Source organism: Molossus molossus, unplaced genomic scaffold (assembly GCF_014108415.1).
Source record: "Molossus molossus isolate mMolMol1 unplaced genomic scaffold, mMolMol1.p scaffold_m16_p_12, whole genome shotgun sequence".
Classification (NCBI taxonomy): Eukaryota; Metazoa; Chordata; class Mammalia; order Chiroptera; family Molossidae; genus Molossus; species Molossus molossus.
In genome coordinates this window covers 9646240-9660834 of record NW_023425347.1, presented here as the reverse complement: position 1 = coordinate 9660834, position 14595 = coordinate 9646240, and the positions used below count along the sequence as shown (strand labels likewise).

Below are 14595 nucleotides of genomic sequence, written 5' to 3'. Positions count from 1 at the left end.
ATTGTTGATAGATATGTATTCATTTCCATTTTGTTTGTTCATACATTTTACCTTTTTCTTCAAAAAGACTCTTCATCATTTCATATAATAATGGTTTGGTAGTGATGAACTCCTTTAACTTTTTCTTGTCTAGGAAAGTTTTTATATGTCCATCAATTCTAAATGATAGCTTTGCAGGATAGAGTAATCTTGGTTGTAGGTTCTTGCTTTTCATCACTCTGAATATTTCTTGCTACTCTGTTCTGGCCTGCAAAGTTTCTTTTGAGAAATCAGCTGACAGCCTAATGGGAACTCCCTTGTAGGTAACTAGGTGCCATTCTCTTGCTGTTTTAAGATTCTCTCTTTGTCTTGAACCTTTTGCATTTTGATGATGGTGTGTCTTGGTGTAGGCTTCTTGGGGTTCATCTTGTTTGGGACTCTCTGTGCTTCCTGGACTTGTATGTCTGTCTCCTTCAAGTTAGGAAAGTTTTCTGCCATTATTGTTTCAAACAGGTTTTTTTTTTTTTTTTTTTTTTTATCCTCACCCGAAGACATTTTTCCATTCTTTGTTCAGGTAGAGTGGGAGGGAGAGAGAGGAACAGAGAGAGAGAGAGAGAAACATCGATGTGAAAGGAACACATCGAGTGGCTGCCACCCGCATAACCGACCAGGGCCGGGGACAAACTGCAGCAGAGGTACGTGCCCTTAGCGGGAACCGAACCCAGGTCTCTCAGGACCGCAGGCCGACGCTCTAACCGCTGAGCCAAACTGGCCAGGGCATCAAACAGGTTTTTGATTTCTTGTTCGCTCTCTTCTCCTTCTGGCACCCCCAAGATGCGAATGTTGGCATGCTTGAAGTTGTCCCAGAGGCTCCTTACACTATCCTCATTTTTTTTGGATTCCTTTTTCTTTTTGCTGTTCTGATTGGGCATTTTTTGCTTCCTTATATTCCAAATCGATGGTTTGCTCCTTGTATTTACGTACTCTATTATTGAAGCTGTGTAAATTATTCTTTATTTCAGTTAATGCCTCCTTCAATTCTAACTGTGTATCCATGATTTCTAACTGGTCCTTTTTTTTTATCCTCACCCGAGGACATTTTTCCATTCTTTGTTCAGGTAGAGCGGGAGGGAGAGAGAGGAAGAGAGAGAGGGAAACATCGATGTGAAGGGACACATCGAGTGGCTGCCACCCGCACAACCGACCAGGGCCGGGGACAAACTGCAGCCGAGGTACGTGCCCTTAGCGGGAACCGAACCAGGGTCTCTCAGGACCGCAGGCCGACGCTCTAACCGCTGAGCCAAACCGGCCAGGGCCTAACTGGTCCTTTTTTATGCTCTTGAGGTCCTCCCTAAATTCACTGAGGTTCTCATTAAGTTCACTGAGCATCCTTATAAGCAGTATTTTGAACTCAGTATCTGTTAGGTTGCTTATGTTCATTTTGCTTAGTTCTTTTCCTGGAGTTTTGTTCTGTTCTTTCATTTGGGACCTGTTTCTTTGTCTCCTCATTTTGGCTGCCTCCCTGTGTTTGTTTCAGTGTATTACTTAATAAGAGGTATGGGGCTAGCTGAGACCAGATGCTGCTCGTTTGAAAGAATTTAGGAAAAACCTGAAGCAGGATCCAAGACCGGCCAATCCTATGGTTAAGCAAGTGGCAACAGCTTGGGTGGGCTTGAAAGTTGAGTTGGGTGGGGTGGGGTGGGGTGGGGTGGGGTGGGGTGGGGCCTCAGGGAGTCACCAGGGCGGGGCTACCAGTGTGAGCCAGGTTGCTGGAGTCCCAGATATGGCGACTGTCTGCCGCCCCAGGGAAGGGCTCACCAATGGAACAAAGGCCTCTGACAGCACGTTTGTCCCCGAGAAAGCCCCCTCTCCAGCCCTCTCTCCAGTGCCACACAGCTCAGTTCTTCCCTGTATGTCTCTGGTGCCCCTCGAGCTGCCTCCCCTCCAAGCTTAGAAGGAGAGAGTCCGATAAGTCCGTGCGCGGGCCTTTTAGGGAGCTGCCTGGGGCTCCAGCCGCTTCAGCTTCCCTGAGCCTCAGTTCCCGCTGGTTTTTCCAGCCAGAAGTTATGGGGACTTCTCTTCCTGGCACTGGAACCCTGAGCGGGGCACCTGGTGTGGGACGGGGACCCCTCAGTCCTCAGGAAGGACCTTCCCAGCCGAGGGAGCCTCCTGATTTTTATCCGCCACACGTGGGTGTGGGACCAGCCCTTCCTGCCACCGCGCCCCTTGTGCCTCTGCCCCTCCTACCAGTCTGGATGTGGCTGCTGCTTTAATTTCGTGGTTGTAGGACTTCCATTCAGCTTGATTTCAGGCAGTTTTGAATGATGGTTGTTCTGTATTTTAGTTGTTACTTTGATGAGGTTGTGGGAGGACGCGATACCACGTTTATTTACTCTGCCATCTTGACCGGAAGTCTCTAAATCTGATGAACTTCTTTAACTTTTTCTTGTCTGGGAAACTCTTTATATGAGCATCAATTCTAAATGACAGCTTTGCAGGATAAAGTAATCTTGGTTGTAGGTTCTTGTTTTTCATCACTGAATATTTTTTGCCACTCGCTTCTGGCCTGCAGAGTTTCTTTTGAGAAATCAGCTGACATCTTATGGGAACTCCCTTGTAGGTAACTAACTGCTTTTCTCTTGCTGCCTTTAAGATTCTCTCTTTGTCTTGAACCGTTTGCATTTTGATGATGTGTCTTGGTGTGGGCCTCTTGGGGTTCATCTTGTTTGGGACTCTCTGTGCTTCCTGGACTTGTATGTCTGTTTCCTTCACCAAGTTAGGAAAGTTTTCTGCCATTATTGTTTCAACTAGGTTTTCTATTTCTTGTTCTCTCTCGTCTTTTGGCACCTGCAAAATGTGAATGTTGGCATGCTTGAAGTTGTCCCAGAGGCTCCTTACACTATCCTCAATTTTTTTGGATTCTTTTTTCTTTTTGCTGTTCTGATTGGGTGTTTTTTGCTTCCTTACATTCCAAATTGATGGTTTGCTTCTTGGTTTTACGTACTCTAGTATTGAATCTGTGTAAATTATTCTTTATTTGTTAGTGCCTCCTTCACTTTCGACTGGTCCTTTTTTATGTTCTTGAGGCCCTCACTAAGGTCACTGAGGTTCTCACTAAGTTCACTGAGTATCCTTATAAGCAGTGTTTTGAACTCTGCATCTGTTAGATTGCTTATGTTCATTTTGCTTAGTTCTTTTCCTGGAGTTTTGTTCTGTTCTTTCATTTGGGACCTGTTTCTTTGTCTCCTCATTTTGGCTGCCTCCCTGTGTTTGTTTCTATGTGTTACTTAATGAGAGGTATGGGGCTAGCTGAAACCAGATGCTGCTTATTTGAAAGAATTTAGGAAAACCTGAAGCAGGATCCAAGACAGGCCAATCCTATGGTTAAGCAAGTGGCAACAGCTTGAGTGGGCCTGAAAGTTGGGTTGGGCGGGGCCTCAGGGAATAACCAGGGTGGGGTAACCAGTATGAGCCAGGTTGCTGGAGTCCCAGATATGGCAGCTGTCTGCCGCCCCAGGGAAGGGCTCATGAAAGGAACAAAGGCCTCTAACAGCATGTTTGTCCCCGAGAAAGCCCCCTCTCCAGCCCTCGCTCCAATGCCAAATAGCTCAGTTCTTCCCTGTATGTTTCTGGCGCCCCTCGAGCTGCCTCTCTTCTAAGCTTAGAAGGAGTGAGTCTGATAAGTCTGAGTGCGGGCCCTTTAAGAGGAGCTGCCTGGGGCTCCAGCTGCCTCAGCTTCCCTGAGCTCCAGTTACCACTGGTTTTACCAGCCAGAAGTGATGGGGACTCTGTTCCTGGCACTGGAACCCTGAGCGGGGTGCCTGGTGTGGGACAGGGACCCCTCAGTCTTCAGGGAGGACCTTCCCAGCCGACGTGTCCTCCTAATTTTTATCCGCCAGAAGTGGGTGTGGGACCAGCCCGTCTGCCTCTGCCCCTTCTACCAGTCTTGATGTGGCTGCTTCTTTAATTCAGTAGTTGTAGGACTTCCATTCACTTCTATTTCAGGCGGTTTTGAATGATGGCTGTTCTGTAGTTTAGTTGTAACTTTGATGTGGTTGTGGGAGGACGCGATACTGCGTTTACCTACGCCGCCATCTTGACCAGAAGTCAGCAATGGTTAGTATTCTTTATAATCTTTTACCATCCTTGTAGGAAAAAAATATTGTCTTCTTTTAATTTGCCTTTCTTTCTCTCTTTCTCTATCTTCCTTTCTCCCTCCCTTCCTTCCTTCCTTCCTTCCTTCCTTCCTTCCTTCCTTCCTTCCTTCCTTCCTTCCTTCCTCTCTCTCTCTCTCTCTCTCTCTCTCCCTCTCTTTCTTCCTTTCTTCCTTTCTTTCTTCCTTCCTTCCTTCCTTCCTTCCTTCCTTCCTTCCTTCCTTCCTTCCTTCCTTCCTTCCTTCCTTCCTTCCTTCCTTCCTTCCTTCCTTCTTGATTTCAGAGAGAGAGGAAGGGAGAGGGAGAGAGAGAAAGAAACATGGATGAGAGAGAACATTGATTGGCTGCCTCCTGCATGCCCCACACTGGGGATTTGGCCCACAACCTGGGCATGTGCCCTGATCAGGAATCAAACTGGTAGTCTCTTGGTATATGGGTTGATGCTCAACCACTGAGCCATACTAGCTGGGATAATTTGTCTTTCTTAAATTCTGGTGACTTTAAGTCCTATGAAATCTAATATGAATTGCCAAGTTATATTTCTTCTTTTATGCATTACATTTTTTTTCATCTCCTTTGCCAATTAGTGCATTTATCTTATTGATTCATTAAAAACTGTATATATTGACCCTATCAATTTAATATTTCAAAATAATTTTCCTCTTGCCTTTTAAGTTTTAAATGTCTTTTTCATTTTGTGTTGTCAAGCAATTGATCCTTCATTTATAGCGATGCCTTTGTCGTCTTGTTCTCATCCTAAGGCTGTGCTTACTCACATGGTCCTCTCGTTCTTGTATGGTTTCATAAAGCATGAAGTAAGGCTCTAACTTTAGTTTTTTTAATGTTATTTGTCAATTACCTCAGCCATATTCATTTGAAATATATTTTCACATTGATTTGAAATGCCACTTCTATTTGGATCTGTTTTAAAACAAAGGCCATGAGCCTTCCAGAACTCCATGCTTCCCCTTCAGAATAGGTGCGTTCATCTTTTATTCTGTATTTCAATTTCTTCACGTGTCATTGATGTCAGCCAACTGCATTGTTTTTGCTGCTGTTTTTCTGCCAGATGTGCCCTTAACATAAGTGGGTCCTCTACAGAGCCAGGGTTCATTCTAAGCATGGAAATACAAAAAAAGAAAAAATGAGGCAAGCTCCCTATGACAGTCACTGTAATAAACCAAAACCAGAGCTGTCTAGGAGTAATTCTGCTGTCCTAGGACAGGTCTCTGCAATTCAGGAAAATTCAGGATTACAGAGTCTGTAGGACATTCAGCAAAATGGTAATGGAGGTTGTTTCTGGGGGTGTGATCTTAGTTGAATTTTGATTTCTTTTGCATTCTTTACTGCTTTTATTTTCTCCAAGTGTACACATTATTTTAAAAAAATATTATTTTTGTTAAATGGACTGGGTTTCACAGAATTGGCTTCACTGTAATCTTTGTTCATAACACTGTCTCGGGTCCCACCTTACCTTTATAGAAAGAAAACATGAAGAAAAAGTTTACAGAGGTTAATGCAGACCCAAGGGAGGGAGGCTTCCTAGAGAACCCAGCAGGTGGCTGTTCCTAGAGTAGACACATCAGGGGTGGTGTGAAGGTACAAGATATAGTAGCCTGAAGCAATGTGGCCTTGGGGGAATTGTAATTCAGCTGCCAGGAGCTGAGGTCATAAACATGAGTGACCATGTTAACTGGTGTGCATGGAGAACATTGGGAATGAATAATTTTATGGCTGTGAGATTTGCATGTCTAAGGATTTTATATATCCAAATAACAGTCCTTTGGGGCATTTTCTCACAAATGGAGGATTATATATTCTTTTTATTAAAATGAGTAATGTTTTAATATATCTCTGGTTCTATCATAGTATTAGAGGAATAAAGACTGAGCTAAAGAATCCCTAGGTGAAATAAACAGTAGAAATAAACGCCTATATACATGAACTAGTAACAAAAAGAGAATTTTTACAAAGATCACCTTTCTGTTCAGCATTATCAATTTCTCCCTCTCTACTATATTCTTCCCAAGGGCACATTGAAATGTCCTTGACTTTTCTTTGCTCTTCATGCCTATCTAGACCAAGTCATTTCTCTCCTTCTTCCCAAAAGACACCATCATGTCTGCTCCACTTTTCTACTTTTCCTTCTCTCCTGAATCCTCTCAGCCCCTGTGCCACTGAAACTGCTGTTACTACGATCAACAAGGACTGCTGTCATGTGAAGTGCCATGGTTCATTGCTATCCTCTTTTTACTGTATCTTTTAGTAACATTTGGCAAGGTTGACCACTCCTTCCTTTTGGAAACATTTTTCTGAACTTTCATTCCATTTCTTTCTTGTGTTTTTTTTCTGCCACCTCACTAGCTGATCCTTCTCAGTATCTTCTACCTATGTTTGACCTCTAGATGCTGGAATATTCTAAGACTCAGCTCTGGCTCTCACCCCTTTCCCTTTGTTTCTCCCTAATGAGTCCATCTGCACTCTTTGCTTTCAATACCATCTATATACTGAAGATTCCCAATAGCTTGATTTCCCCCCCAGGTCTCTAGATTCGTAAACTCACCTGCCCAGTTGACATCTCCACTTACAGGATTCTTAAGCATCTCAGACTTAGGTGGCCAAAAGAAAACTCTTGCTTTTCTACCTCCTCACGTCTGCTTCTCCCAAGTCTTTTCTGTTTCTGTAAATGCACCACCATCTTAACCACTCTCTGGGACCTCAGACACAGAAATCATTCTTCACGCATTTCATTTCCTTTACTCCTCACATTTATCCACCTAGTCTTGGCAGATTTATTTTTTACATGTATTCCAGAGCTGACTGCCTCTCCTTACTGACATGGCTCAGATCCTGGTCTGTGCCACTGTGCTCTCTCCGCTGGGCCATTCTCAGTCCCCTAAATGGCCCCCCACTCCTCTTACCCTTGCAACCATTTCTCTGATGCGTGGACAGCGTGATCATTTTGAAATGTCAGTCTAAATCAAAGGAGCATACACTGTGCTTAAAACCTTCTGCTGTTAGAATGAATCCAAACTTCTTCTCAAGTCCTACCAGACTCATACTCAGGCCTTGCCTGCCTCATTGTCCATGTTTTATATACTTTCTCCCTTCATTTTCTGCCTCTAAGATCCCAAACTTGTACTGGCTCTTGAACTGTGGCATTTGCTGATCTCTCTTTTCCCCCAAAATGTTTGCATGGTTGAATCCTCATCATTCAGGTCTCCATTTAATTACCCACTCCTCGAAGAGTGCCCAACACTTAATACATGTTTTTTGAATGGGATATGTTATCTTGTTACACTTTCATTATAGCCCCATAAAGGACATATTTTGGCCCTCAGTTTGTAGGTGGGAGAACGACATCAAAGAGACTAATTAGTTTGTCCAAGGTCAAAGAACTATTAAGAATTTCAGTGTGGAGTGTAATTCCAGAGCCTCTGATTTTAATACCCAATGATACTGCCTTCAGAGTCTATTCCTATGGAATTAAGAACTTATTTTATAAAAATGGGAAAGCATTCCTAAAATATTTGTCAACTTATGAGTTAACACAACTTTTCATACCTGGGGGAGCAAACACATGCTGAAAATTGACTTTACTAAAAGTGTTAAAGCTATTTTGATCAGCAGGGCTGATTGTATTTAAACAACATTCTTTTTTAATTTAAAACTATAATTAGCACATAGTTTTATTTCTATTAGAACCTGTAGGTTGAACACAGATTCTACTGAGTGCACAGAACTCTAGGAAGGAAGTCTGACGGGCTCTGTTGCATTTTGCCTTGGCTTGTTGAAGGAAAGTCCCAAGGTTTCTGGGGAGTTTCCCCATGTCTTCTGTTTGATGATGTGTGTAGGAATGATTTTACACATACAGAGCCCTTTAAGTGTTTTAGAGTAAGGTAGTTACGTATTTGCACAAGGAAATAACCAAGGGTGTCTCTCCCCCTCACCCTTCAAAACCCAAGTTCTCCAGGGAGCTCATCCTACGTATGTCCCAAGATACTTGAACTTGGTGGCCCATGCAGAGTCACCAAAGATCTGCAGTGGGTGTTGCTGGCTCTTCAGTAAAGGTGTGCTCTCCCACCTTTTGGCCCTACATAGAATACAGGCATAGAAAGGGCTGCTTTTCTGATGAAGAAGAACTCTCTTGAAGGAGAAGATGGTGTCAGGATTATTCCTCCCCAAGTTCTACCTGTACAGTTCTAGGACACCTGCCTCCCCAGCCCTCTAAAAGTGTCCCCTTAACCCTGGCACAACTTGGAGAATGATGAGTTGGGTGGAGATGGCAAGGAGGGGCATCCCAGCTGAGAAGTCCAAAGGGAAAAACCCTTCTGTTTCTGTACTTTGATTCTCCAGAAGGTCAATACTCCTCTGAGTATCAGCCAGCAACTGGAAAAAGAGGTTTTTGAGACAACTGGGAAAAATCTAACATGGAGTGTGTATTAGATGGTTAGTTTGCTGGGTGGGACAATAGTGTTATGGTTACATTTTCCAAGTACTATCTGTTAGTGATGCACATTAAAGTATTTATAGCTGAAATGGCTGAAATTTGCTTTGAGCTCCAGAAGAAAGTGTGTGTGTATGTTTGTGGAGAGAGGATAGATAAAACAATTAGGTAATAAGTTGATAGTTGTTGAAATAGGATACAGAGGGATTCTTCATACTAGCCTCTCTAGTTCTGTATGAGATTGAAATTTTGTCAATGAAGTGGTTTTTAAAAACCATCATTATTCCATGAATGCCATCAGGTTTATAAACTTCTATTAGTTGTCTTAAAGAACTTAATGCTGCCCAGGGTCAGGAAGGGGTTTATATAGAGGGAATGTCAATGCAGATCTTAAAGAATGCGTACTCTTCTCTCAGTGCTCAGCATTAAGGGTTTAAAAATAAACTATTTTAATGATAAGGAGTTTTCCATATAAGTAGGCTGTGATGGTTAATTTTGTGTCAACGTGACTAGACTGGGTATCTAGTTGTTTGGTCAGACACCAGTCTAAATGTTGCCCTGAAGGTATTTTAGATGAGATTAGCATTTAAATCAGTAGACTTTGAAGAAGGCAGTTTATTATCCATTATGTGCATTGGCCTCATCCAAACAGTTGAAGGTCTTGAGACAAAAGACTGAAGTCTACTGGGGAAGAGGGAATTCTGCCTCCAGATACTTTGGGACTAGAGCTGCAACATCAGTTCATCCCAGCCACTAGCCTGCCCTGCAGATTCTGGACTTGCTGGCACCCACAATCATGTGAGCCAATGCCTTAAAATATATCTTTCTATATATACACATATCCTATTGGTCCTATTTCTCTGGAGAACCCTGACTGATACATAGATTTTATAGGATATGTCAGTTGAGTTGTCTAGTCAAGAAAAGTTTTGATTCTTTAATACAAACTTTTCTAAAGTATAGCCCTGTTTTTGGTCATAATACATAAATTCCACTGACCCTAACTGAACATTCTTGGATAATTCATGGTACTGCCGAGCCTCGGGGCCACACTGGGGGTCTCTACTGTGGATGGATGGAAACTGTAGGGGGCTGGGGAGGCATGAGCTTAGGAGCTGCGGAAGGTAAGTGCTTAGCCTGTAGCTGGCACTCAATGAACGTGTCATGGCAGCCTTACTTGAAGGGTGCCTCCGCAGGCACTACACGTTAGGATTGTTTTTCCTTCTTCAGTGAAGAAATGGGCAATTACTTCAAGGTATCAGCTGAATTTAAAATCAGATTGGATGTGTTTTGGGAAGAATTGCCTACAAGTGTTATAACTCAGTGCCATTGACCTAAACTCCCAGAGGCCTTCACGACAACCAAAGGGGTTGTCAGTTTACTCATTTACTGAAGAACATTCTTCACTAACTAATCCCTAAGTAATCGCTAACCCTGGGGTAATAACTAACCCTTGAGTAATCCTGGGGTCGGCGCCAGGGATAATCTATTGGAAACATCTTGACCTTTGAGATGTCTGGGAAACTGAGTAACAGGTAATTAACTAACTGCTAAATTCCGCTTCTGTAACATGCTTGCTTACCCCCCTTACAAAATCCTATAAAAAGGAGCCATTTTAGCTCTCCGAGGCCGCAGTTACTCGTGTGTGGGACATACTGCAGGTGCCTGTGGACTTAGCTCAATAAACTCCTTTTGTTAAACCCCATCTCGGCGTCTGAGTTTGGTCGATCTCCTGGGTTACAACATTTGGAGGCCCCAGCGAGATCACCTCGAGGTCCCCCTCTGAGAGGGGTCGACCTCCTCAGGCACAAGGGAGGCGCCTCCATCCTCGCCTTTACAAATTTGATCTTCTGACTGCGGCCAGATTCGGCTTAGGGTTTTCGTGCCACGTGGTCTTGGTAAGTGGATCGATCCATTTGTTTCTTTGTGTCTTTGGCTCCGGAGCATTTGGCGAGGCTGTACAGGCGGGACACCGCGCACTGTCTGCCTCTAATCAGAGTCAGGACGCTGACTTCTGATTTTGGAAGCCTAGGTGCTTCACTTTGAAGGTGTGTGTGTTCTGTGAGGGTGTGAGACTAGTCTCAGTGATTGTTCTTGTTTGTCTTCTGATTTCGTGTTCTTGTATGTTCAGCCTCTCTTTCTGCTCTAACTGTTTCACTTTCAGGAGAGACGCCAAGGACCAAGGACCATCCAGGAAACCGACCCCCCTTGAATGTCTGCTCTCTAACTTTTCCGATTTTCTCAAAAGGTCCTGTAATTATGGGAAGCCAGCAGACCCCGGCTTCCTGAGGACGCTATGTGAACTAGAGTGGCCAACCTTTGGGGTGGAATGGCCCTCGGAGGGGAGTTTTGACCCTAACCTCCTCTTCGCCGTGCGTTCGGTTGTTTATAGGGTCCCTCACCCAGATCAACGGGTATATATAGATGTCTGGATTGACATAGTATTAGACAAGCCTCCCTATATAACAAAATGCGGAAGGGAGGAGCCCCAAAAGGGAATGAAAGCTAAGGTAGGAAACCATACCATCATGGTTGCAGCCCCAAAGGAGCGACCGCGGGGGCAACCAAGGAGAGCCAACCAGAATCCCCTGGGAAAGCACCCAGGTTATATCCAGTCCCCCAAGGGGATCCTGAGGAATCGCTCCTAGAGGTAATGACGCCCCCACCCTATGCAGGAAACACCTCATGCAGGAAACGCCTTGGGAGGGAAGGCGAGGGCACCCTCAGACGAGCCTCAGGCAAGAGCCCCAGGCCCGGCTGACAATGCCAGACTTTTGAGTCCCTCACATACATGGGACGGCACCCCTTATCAACCGGCCTGGGAACCGGACACCTCAGTCCCAATGCTCCCATTACGAGAGGTGCCCGCTGCGCCCGGCTCTATGGGCCCGGCATGAATGATCTATGTCCCTTTTTCAACTAGCGATTTATATAATTGGAAACAACAAAACCCCCCTTTCTCGGAGCAACCACAAGCTCTGATAAGTTTATTGGAGTCTGTATTCCGGACCCACCAACCCACTTGGGATGATTGTCAACAGATTTTACAAACTTTGTTCACCTCAGAGGAGAGGGAGAGGATACGCGCTGAGGCAATTAAGGCTGTGGTCGGGGATGACGCTGGCCCCGAGGGCTTAGATGATGAACTGCCTCAACGACCCCCAGAATGGGATCCAAACACTGGGGAGGGGATGCAGAGGTTACGCACTTATCACCGAAACCTCCTCAGGGGTCTAAGGGGCGCTGCTAAGAAACCCACCAATTTAGCAAAAGTAGCAGCCACTATGCAAGGGAAGGACGAATCTCCCACGGCCTTTTTAGAAAGATTATTAGAGGCCTACAGAACTTATACCCCCTTAGACCCGGATGCAGATGGGAATAGACGGATGGTCAACATGGCCTTTGTCTCACAGTCAACCCCAGACATCAGAAAGAAATTGCAGAAATTAGAAGGCTTTGAAGTTGGAGGGAGAAGATTAGGGGGGTCAGGGTTAGGGAAAACAAACTGACTTCCTTGTCGACACGGGGGCCACCTATTCGGTCCTGCAGCAGGCCTCTGGAAAGCTCTCCTCCCAAAAGACATCGATTATAGGGGCAACAGGAAAGCCAAAAGCATACCCATGGACTAAAGCCAGAATCACTGATCTCGGGAAGGGCACTATCACTCACTCCTTCCTTGTAATGCCCGACTGCCCCTACCCATTGCTTGGCAGAGACCTGCTGCGAAAGCTGAAAGCAACTCACAACTCTAAGCTTAGGGAACCAACAACCTTCCACTATCATGGTTACAGTACCCCTCTCTGAGGAATATCTCCTTCAAGAGGAAATGTCACCTCCCACTGGGGAACATAACTCACAGGATGTCTTGACTAAATTAGCCATACAGATCCCTGAAGTTTGAGCTGAAACAAACCCACGGGGCTAGCCTCTCACCAGCCCCCTATCATTGTGCAATTGGCCAGCACTGCTACTCCCATTCAAGTCAGACAATACCCAATCCCCCAAAAGGCCAAGGAAGGGATTGCCAAACATATTAAGAGGCTGAGAGATGCAGGCATTTTAATTCTGTGTCAGTCCCCCTGGAACACCCCATGGTTGCCCGTGAAGAAACCAGGAAGGGAAGATTATAGGCCAGTTCAGGATTTGCGGGAGGTAAACAAAAGGGTTGAGTCTATCCACCCTACTGTGCCTAACCCATATACCCTCCTGAGTCTTTTACCTCCAGACAAGGTTTACTACTCAGTCCTGGACCTCAAAGATGCCTTCTTCACCCTGCCGCTTGCTGCAAAGAGCCAACCCATCTTTGCCTTTGAATGGACAGACCCCGAAGGGGGTTTCTCAGGCCAGCTTACCTGGACCAGACTCCCTCAGGGCTTCAAGAACTCTCCCACCATTTTTGACGAAGCCCTGAGCCGGGACCTCCTCAACTTCCGAGACAGCCACCCACAGGTAACCCTGCTCCAATATGTAGATGACCTACTCCTAGCTGCCCGGACCTCCGATGAATGCCTTGCTGCCACTCGAGCCCTTCTCATTGAGTTAGGCAAACTTGGGTACCGGGTATCCATGAGAAAAGCCCAAATCTGTGTCAAGAAAGCCACCTACTTGGGTTACCATTTAGAGGAAGGGAAATGCACCTTATCCTCAGGAAGAATCCAAGCAATCCTTGGGATCCCAAGGCCAACCACCAAAAGGCAGGTACGAGAATTTCTAGGCGTGGTTGGATATTGCAGACTGTGGATTCTAGGGTTTGCAGAAATTGCAAGACCCCTCTATTCATGTACGGGGGGAAAGGAACCTGATTTAACTTGGACTAAAAGGGAAGAAGAGGCTTTTGAAAGACTTAAACAGGTGCTTGCCTCAGCCCCTGCCCTTGCCTTGCCAGATACCACCAAACCTTTCCAGCTTTTTGTTGCAGAACGCAAAGGCATAGCAAAAGAAGTCCTAACCCAGACTCTGGGACCATGGAAATGCCCGATTGCTTATCTCTCCAAACAGCTTGACCCTGTTGCTGCAGGCTGGCCGTCCTGCATGAGAGCAATAGCTGCAACCGCTCTCCTTGTCAAGGAGGCGCAGAAGCTGACCTTAGGCCAGGACCTCCAAACCATCAGAGGCCACACCACTGAAGCCTTACTCAGGTCTCCTCCTGACAGATGGATTTCCAACACTCGCCTCACTCAATATCAGGTACTATTATTGAACCCACCACAGGTTACCTTCTCCAAGTCTACTGCCCTCAACCCGGCTACCTTACTCCCCGACGGGAATCGAGGAGAACTGCTCCACGATTGCCACTCGTTACTAGACTCCATAGAGAGAACCAGACCGGACCTCAAAGACGAGAAAATAGCCACCTCTGACTATGACCTCTATACTGATGGCAGCAGTTTCATCAAGGATGGAACTCGGTATGCCGGGGCAGCAGTAGTCACCAACTTACAGGTAATCTGGGCTCAGGCCTTGCCCCACAGAACTTCTGCACAGAAAGCAGAACTGATTGCCCTGACACAGGCACTCAACTTGGCAAAAGGCAAGAGGGTCAACATCTACACTGACAGCCGCTATGCCTTTGCAACTGCTCATGTGCATGGAGCCCTATACCGAGAAAGGGGGCTCCTCACATCAGCTGGGAAAGAAATTAAAAATAGAGAAGAAATACTCAATCTCTTAGCAGCCATCTGGCAACCTAAGGCTGTAGCCATTGTTCACTGCAGGGGGCACGAAACCAAGCCTAGTCAGACAAAAGAAGGAAATGACCTAGCAGACCGGACTGCTAAACAAATTGCCCTAACTGAGGTAAAACCTATAGAAATACTCCCTGCTCTTCCCCTTCGGGAATTGCCCTCCTCACCATCCTACAATGAAGAGGAGCTCAACCTGGGAAAGAAGTTAAATTGTTCAACAGAGAAGGGGAACTGGCATCAGCTCCCCGATGGAAGACTACTTCTCCCCAAAGCCTTGGGAATTGCTCTCATTAGAGATCTCCACTACAGTACTCATCTAGGCACATCAAAA

At 45.5% G+C, this 14595-nt stretch overlaps 1 long non-coding RNA gene across 1 annotated transcript in view; it reads left to right on the top strand.

The window, feature by feature from the left end:
- The window catches only part of LOC118626849, a 48721-nt gene extending 37870 nt beyond the window's left edge, over positions 1–10851 (top strand). The window contains exon 4 of the long non-coding RNA XR_004958939.1: positions 10745–10851. This is a non-coding gene — a long non-coding RNA (uncharacterized LOC118626849). The remainder of the gene's footprint in view (positions 1–10744) is intronic.
- The last annotated feature ends 3744 nt before the right edge of the window (positions 10852–14595 follow it).